Source organism: Silene latifolia, chromosome X (genome assembly GCF_048544455.1).
Source record: "Silene latifolia isolate original U9 population chromosome X, ASM4854445v1, whole genome shotgun sequence".
NCBI lineage: Eukaryota > Viridiplantae > Streptophyta > Magnoliopsida > Caryophyllales > Caryophyllaceae > Silene > Silene latifolia.
Window position 1 is genome coordinate 93,743,848 of NC_133537.1, and position 8,585 is coordinate 93,752,432.

The 8,585-nt window shown below is 35.9% G+C and overlaps 1 long non-coding RNA gene across 1 annotated transcript; it reads left to right on the plus strand.

Annotated features, from left to right (window-relative positions):
• Positions 1 to 230: 230 nt before the first annotated feature.
• Positions 231 to 4,002, plus strand: LOC141621495 (uncharacterized). Its single transcript, XR_012532386.1, has 3 exons — positions 231 to 365; positions 465 to 532; positions 3,885 to 4,002. It is a non-coding gene; the product is annotated as an uncharacterized LOC141621495 (long non-coding RNA).
• Positions 4,003 to 8,585: the final 4,583 nt, after the last annotated feature.

The window sequence follows — 8,585 nt, forward strand, 5'->3', positions numbered from 1 at the left end:
AGGTTTAAGGCGAATTTCCGTCTAGCTATAGACCGTCACATTTTCACATGTGAGGCTAATCTATTCTCGCTCTATCCCGTATCGACAACTCAGTGCTCAAATTCATCACCCAACTAATATAATCAATTGTTTTTTTTTACCTCTCACACTTTATTCTTTTTCTTTTGTTGTTGTTGACCAACCCTCTTCCCATGACTTCCCTTCCTTTTACGTCTTACCTGTCACAGCAACAAACCAAATTTTTAGACAGAGCTTTGTAAACGCCATTTTCGTCTGCTTAAAACCAAGATTTCCTCTTCATTTCTCAACCATTCCTCTTTATTTTTGTACCATTCTCCTCCTTATTTCCTCCTTCATCATTCAAGGTAATAAAGTCTCATTTTTGTGATGGTTTCATTTTGCGCCGTCTTATAAAAGTTTCGTCTTTTAGCCTCTTTATCCCGTTTTCTTGCTCTTTAATGAAGGATTTGAAGACCTGGAGTATGACTCAAGCTTTGGGGACCGTTTATTCGAAGAATAAGGAGCGTTTAAGGTAACGGTGATAGGTTACTCGACAAAATGTCGAGATTCCGTCTTAGGTGTCGTTTTATATGCCCTTGTTTGATAAAGTTTGGTCCTTTATACTTTTATCACTTGTTTGCTTAAATTTATTGTGTTAAATTCCGTCTTAAATTTTGTCTCATTGGTGTCGGAGTATAGCTCAATTGAGTCTTTGTACCTTCTGGTACGTTGCAGGTAATTAAATTGATACACAAGCTTAAAAGGACTTCGGCAGTCAGTAGCTATTTGGGGTTGAAAAATCCTACAACTAATCCTGATTTTTGTTATTGGTAAAAGACGTAAAGCAATTGTTGGTTTTTAAAAGATTCAGTCATTGCAGATTATATAAATTTGCATTTAATGTAGCAATGACCATAGTTTCGGGTTGTATCCAAAAAATGCAAGTAGCACTTTTGGGACTTTGTTAAAACGTGAATAAAAGGGGGCTGTGAGACGGTTTTGTGTTCGTTTTTGGTCTATGTTTGGTTGATGGTTCGAGCCAACTTTATTATTTCCGTCTCAAGTGCATATCCATGTATGAATTTGGTCATTTGTATGGGAAATATTTCTTCTTTTGTATGCTTAAAAACTCGTCTTAAGATGGGTTCAAACTGTTGCTTTGGTCAAATAAGGGGGTTGTGTCGAGTCATGTTTGGGGCTGTTTTTAGACGGGTTTCTAGCTTGGGTTTGAGCCAATTTGTTTACGTATGTCTCAAGTGTGTATCCAAGTATGATATGGGTCCTTTGTATGGTTAATTCTCGTCTTGCAACATGCTTAAATACTTGTCTTAAGACGGCTTCATAAATTGTTTAAACTGTGTATATGGGCTGTATAGCCGTGTATTAGGCTACTGTCCAGGGTTGTTTTTCTTGTTGATTTAAGTGAAATTGTTAATTTCCGTCTTGAGTACATACCCATGAATGAATTCACTTACTTGTATGGGGAGAATACCGTCTTACATGAACTCAGAAAAATGCGATATTTATATAATGATGGTGGAGAAAATGATTCGGTCAGAAGGAACTTAAACTAAATAGTTCATAGAATCTCTTCTTGTTATGGGATTTGGCTCAATGATGCCTTTTGCTTTGACCAATTCAATCACTTTGGAGTTTCAGCAATTCTACAAGTTCAACTCTTTCCATTACTTTAGTGCTTTTAAACCCATTCAAATGATCGTTGCTATGTTTTTGCGACTTCATTAATTAATTAGTGAACACATTAGGCAGACATGATTTAAAAACCGTCTTAGAGTGACCATGTCATTGCTTGTTTCGGGCTGATTTGGGCAGGAATTATGGTTACACCTCTGTTTTTGGCATGGACTTATTCTAAGCCTTTCATACCTCCTAGATATGTGGAACATAAGTGGAATGCTATAGCTAAAGGCATCTTAGGTGGTCATGTATGCATTGATTTAATACTGCTAAATATCGTTTATTTATATATTTTCCTCTCATGATTTATAATTGTGAAATTCCATTATTTAATTATTTTTCCGTCTTAACTTTGGTCCCAAAATGGGTGCTTTTGACGCCAAGTTTAGTTTATTCGAATTGTTTAATTTCCGTCTCGTGTTTTATATAACGTGATTCGTTAAATATCGTTCTTTTACATGTTTATTTTGTTGGACTCATTTATTTTGTTTGTTGGGCTCAATTGATTTCAATTGTTGGGCTTATTGTATGCCACTTATCGGATTTTATATAAAGCTTATGTTGGGCTTCACATGATTATGGGGTTAGCTCTAATAGGTTCCATTTAATGGGCCATGTATAGTTTGTGTTTTGGGTTCGTAAATGAGTCACTTGAGTTGGTCTCATTTTATCTCGTAAATTATTCATTATCGCTTGTTATATTTTATATAATCGGCATGTTAAATTATGAATTGGAATATTTATTAATATAATACAAGTATGAGATATTTATTATAAATAGTTACTTGTAGTGAGTCGTATTCTTAATAATGTCTAGTATTGTTCGGTTGTGAGAGTCTTGGTTCTACCGGATACTAGGGGTGAGCCTGAGGCCCTCTAGTTGCGGTATGAACGTCGGAAGTGATGTTCCCATCCGTACTTATGGTGATGCAGGCCATAAGTATGAATGTGACATTGATCATCCCGTCCCTGAGTCACGGTCCTATCGGATTCTAGGGGTGAGCCATAGGCCCTCTAGTTGCGATAAGGTCGTCGGGATTGATGTTCCCATCCGTACTTATGGTGAGATGCAAGCCATAAGTATGAATGTGACATTAATAATCCCGTTCTATGTGCTTATTTGTTATGCTTGTTTGTTGTACTTGTTTGTTGTATTTGTCCATGTTTTAAAGGTAACCATTTGAGCGGATACTTGTTTGTTGTGCCTCGGACATGTTTTAAAGGTAACCTCTGAGTCGGGCACTTGTTTGTTGTATTTGGCCATGTTTTAAAGGTAACCGCTGAGCCAGATACTTGTTTGTTGTGCCTCGGACATGTTTTAAAGGTAACCTCTGAGTCGGGCACTTGTTTGTTGTATTTGGCCATGTTTTAAAGGTAACACTGAGCGGATACTTGTTTGTTGTACCTCGGACATGTTTTAATGGTAACCTCTGAGTCGGGTACTTGTTTGTAGTATTTGGACATGTTTTAAAGGTAAATCCGAGCCGGATACTTTATATGTTGTGTCTCGGACATGTTTTAAAGGTAACCTCTGAGTCGGACACTTGTTTATAGTATTTGGACATGTTTTAAAGGTAACCGCTGAGCCAGATACTTTATGTGTTGTGCCTCAGACATGTTTTAAAGGTAACCTCTGAGTCGGGCACTTGTTTGTAGTATTTGGACTTGTTTTAATGGTAACCGCTGAGCCAGATACTTTAGAGGTCGTGCCTTGGACATGTTTTAAAGGTAACCGCTAAGCCAAGGTACTTAAAGACTTGTGTCTCGGACATGCTTTAAAGGTAGCCTCTGAGCCGGATGCTTTGCTTATTATGTGATGTTAGTAGTCTCATTTCGTGTATTGTATGTTATTTGGCTTTCAAAGTTCATGGCTAAGGTTTCCATTCACATGTTTCATGATGTTAGTCTTGTTTATCCGTGACCTATGATATGCTATCGTGTTTATAGTTGTATTATCATTTATGACGTTTTAGTTCGATTGTCTCATATGTATGTATCATATGCCTTATCTATGATTGACTACGCATGTTTTGAATGTTAGTCTCATGTTTCAATACTTGAATCAAATGTTTATATTCATGATGTTCTAATATGTTCTTGTTTATCTGTGTTTCGACATTTTGTGGCTGGGAGAACTTTGAGTTACTCCCCACTGACTGTGGCGTTCATGTTTACATGAATGACAGGTTGTGAAGATGCTTACGTGGGGAAGACGTGTGGGCTAGCGAGAACTAAACCTTGGACTAGTAGTTTGTTTATTAGCATTGCTTAGACTCACCATTTATCATTTTGTCATTCGAGGGATATATTTTCCCTCACCTTTGACTATCGCGTTTGTATAATTTAATCTTTATTTCTGCATTCTTTATTTGTCTTTTAGATTCTTATGAACCCGCGCTTTATAAACTTTAAAAGTTTCAAAAATTTCCTAAAATTTCGCATTTTATAAGTTATATTTTCCGCTTAATTGCGGGGGTTCACAGTTGGTATCAGAGTCTTTGTTGCTCCCGACGCATACACGTGTACCCCAAACTTAGTTTGAACTTGACCTTGAACAATTAATTAGAGATGGGGTAGACTTAAGGACCTAAGTTGGTAGTCTCTTTGTGTATGCTATTTGTTAGGTGCTAACATGATTGCTTTATTTGGTGTCTTGAGAAGATGGTGCGACCAACCAAGGTGCAGAATACTATCACGGAAGCTCTTACTCAAATTCTCCGGAACCAACAAGATGCCAATGCTCAAGTCAATCATCGTCCTAACTCCCGTGGCATGAGATCCTTTGTGCCTTCATCTTCGTCATCTGCTAACAAGCAGAAGAAGCCCTTTCCAAGAGGACAAGGACCAAGTGGACATGTGCAAGGTGGATAAGCTCCCTCGTCGGAAGACAACCTTGAGGAGACCCGCAAGTGTTTCAAGTGTAGGCAAGCTTATCACCCCGGAATTGGATGCTATGATATGCCCTTGAAGTGTTACCTTTGCAAGAAGCCCGGTCATTTCATCAAGGATTGCCCCTAGAAGAAGAAGACTTCTCCTCCTCATGATCCGAAAGTTGAGCCAAGAGAAGCCGTTTGTGTCGAGAATCAAGTCGGAGTCGTCGTTCCTCCCGACACCGTTACGGGTGTGTTTTCTATCCTTGATCAACCTTATCTTACTTTTATTCCGTGATGCTCATCCTTCTTCTAAACTCCTTTTTGTTTTACCTTGGGAGTTCCTCTCATATCATTCTTTCCGTCTTGCCCTTGGAATTCTTATTGTGAATCTTTCCTCTCGATTCACCTTTGTACCTTTCCCTTTTCCTTGACCATAAGCTTTATCGTTCATGCATCTCCTATTCTTTTGGTTGTGCTTTCCCTTTTGATTATAATCTAGAGGCTTATAAAATTTCTATCATTGACATCTTTGTTGACCTTACTTCGACTCTTACCCTGGGAAGTTCATCATAACTCTTTTAATTAGTTAAGTTGAATCCTTTTTGCATACCGGTATCTATGTTGTCTAAGTTACTTTTCTTTTATTCAATTTCTAAACTTTTCAAACTACCATTTTTGGTTTGAAATGTTACTATTACAGAACTTTACCTATTTGTAAATATTTGAAAATGAAAATTTGATTTAATCCTCTTTTTGTTCTTCGAATATAACTTCTTTTTATTGATTTTTAATTACTAAACCCGAGATTACTTTTAATTTTGCTCAATTTCTAACTAACTTTGATTTATTTATGATTCCTTGTCAAAGTTTAATGTTATAATTTCAAGAACTTGACTCCTTTTTTAGTTTAAAAATGAAACTTTTATTTTTATTTTGGCATTTGCAAAAGAAAATTTGAGTGGATTACCTTTTTCGATTGTTTTTAAAATTGATGGAATGTTAGGACTCGTTATTAAAGGCATCTAATAACTTGTCATGCGCTTATCGATGAATGATTTTTGTTTAAAACTTGTCCTTGACTTGGAAAGTTAGCGTTCTTGTGTGCACGACAAGAGCAATTTCGTTCCATGAAGGAGACGTACACTTTTGAAAACTCTCCATAAATATTTTTGGAAGTATTTTGACTTTGAATTTCTGCAAATGATTTGGTTTTTGACCTTATCTTCGATTTGGAGTGTGATGTTCTTGAATGCGCAACGAGAACACTTTCGTTCCTTTGACGAGAATCTGGTGCTGTTGGAAAATCTTGCTTGAAACTTTTGAAAGAATTTTAATTTTTACAATAAGTAACCTTTTAATATTTTAAATACTAATTTCATAAAGTCCTACTTTATTTTTATAACCCTTCATTTCTATTTTCAAGTTTCGAGGACGAAACTTTTTAAAAGATGGGGTGATTGTAACACCCGCGAATTTCTCATTTTGACATTTAAAATTTATTTAACTGTTACTTACTTTATTTCATAATTTTTAATTATTTAATTTTATTAATTTTATTTTAAACACGATTTTTATAAAATAATATTTTAAAGCTTAATTTATATAAAAATATGTATTTTAGTCGGTTAGTATTAATAATAATAATATTAATGATAGTAAACTTCCGTCTTAAATTATAGTAGGTTTAAGGCGAATTTCCGTCTAGCTATAGACCGTCACCTTTTCACATGTGAGGCTAATCTATTCTCGCTCTATCCCGTATCGACAACTCAGTGCTCAAATTCATCACCCAACTAATATAATCAATTGTTTTTTTTTACCTCTCACACTTTATTCTTTTTCTTTTGTTGTTGTTGACCAACCCCCTTCCCATGACTTCCCTTCCTTTTACGTCTTACCTGTCACAGCAACAAACCAAATTTTCAGATAGAGCTTTGTAAACGCCATTTTCGTCTGCTTAAAACCAAGATTTCCTCTTCATTTCTCAACCATTCCTCTTTATTTTTGTACCATTCTCCTCCTTATTTCCTCCATCTTTCAAGGTAATAAAGTCTCATTTTTGTGATGGTTTCATTTTGCGCCGTCTTATAAAAGTTTCGTATTTTAGCCTCTTTATCCCGTTTTCTTGCTCTTTAATGAAGGATTTGAAGACCCGGAGTATGACTCAAGCTTTGGGGACCGTTTATTCGAAGAATAAGGAGCGTTTAAGGTAACGATGATAGGTTACTCGACAAAATGTCGAGATTCCGTCTTAGGTGTCGTTTTATATGCCCTTGTTTGATAAAGTTTGGTCCTTTATACTTTTATCACTTGTTTGCTTAAATTTATTGTGTTAAATTCCGTCTTAAACTTTGTCTCATTGGTGTCGGAATATAGCTCAATTGAGTCTTTGTACCTTCTGGTACGTTGCAGGTAATTAAATTGATACACAAGCTTAAAAGGACTTCGGCAGTCAGTAGCTATTGGGGTTGAAAAATCCTACAACTAATCACAATTTTTGTTATTGGTAAAAGACGTAAGGCAATTGTTGGTTTTTAAAAGATTCAGTCATTGCAGATTATATAAATTTGCATTTAGTGTAGCAATGACCATAGTTTCGGGTTGTATCAAAAAAATGCAAGTAGCACTTTTGGGACTTTGTTAAAACGTGAATAAAAGGGGGTTGTGAGACGGTTTTGTGTTCGTTTTTGGTCTATGTTTGGTTGATGGTTCGAGCCAACTTTCTTATTTCCGTCTCAAGTGCATATCCATGTATGAATTGGGTCATTTGTATGGGAAATATTTCTTCTTTTGTATGCTTAAAAACTCGTCTTAAGATGGGTTCAAACTGTTGCTTTGGTCGAATAAGGGGGTTGTGTCGAGTCATGTTTGGGGCTGTTTTTAGACGGGTTTCTAGCTTGGGTTTGAGCCAATTTGTTTACGTATGTCTCAAGTGTATATCCAAGTATGATATGGGTCCTTTGTATGGTTAATTCCCGTCTTGCAACATGCTTAAATACTTGTCTTAAGACGGCTTCATAAATTGTTTAAACTGTGTATATGGGCTGTATAGCCGTGTATTAGGCTACTGTCCAGGGTTGTTTTTCTTGTTGGTTTAAGTGAAATTGTTAATTTCCGTCTTGAGTACATACCCATGAATGAATTCACTTACTTGTATGGGGAAAATACCGTCTTAAATGAACTCAGAAAAATGCGATAATTATATAATGATGGTGGAGAAAATGATTCGGTCAGAAGGAACTTAAACTAAATAGTTCATAGAATCTCTTCTTGTTATGGGATTTGGCTCAATGATGCCTTTTGCTTTGACCAATTCAATCACTTTGGAGTTTCAGCAATTCTACAAGTTCAACTCTTTCCACTACTTTAGTGCTTTTGAACCCATTCAAATGATCGTTGCTGTGTTTTTGCGGCTTCATTAATTAATTAGTGAACACATTAGGCAGACATGATTTAAAACCCGTCTTAGAGTGACCATGCCATTGCTTGTTTCGGGCTGATTTGGGCAGGAATTATGGTTACACCTCTGTTTTTGGCATGGACTTATTCTAAGCCTTTCATACCTCCTAGATACGTGGAACATAAGTGGAATGCTATAGCTAAAGGCATTTTAGGTGGTCATGTATGCATTGATTTCATACTGCTAAATATCGTTTATTTATATATTTTCCTCTCATGATTTATAATTGTGAAATTCCATTATTTAATTATTTTTCCGTCTTAACTTTGGTCCCAAAATGGGTGCTTTTGACGCCAAGTTTAGTTTATTCGAATTGTTTAATTTCCGTCTCGTGTTTTATATAACGTGATTCGTTAAATATCGTTCTTTTACATGTTTATTTTGTTGGACTCATTTGTTTTGTTTGTTGGGCTCAATTGATTTCAATTGTTGGGCTTATTGTATGCCACTTATCGGATTTTATATAAAGCTTATGTTGGGCTTCACATGATTATGGGGTTAGCTCTAATAGGTTCCATTTAGTGGGCCATGTATAGTTTGTGTTTTGGGCTCGT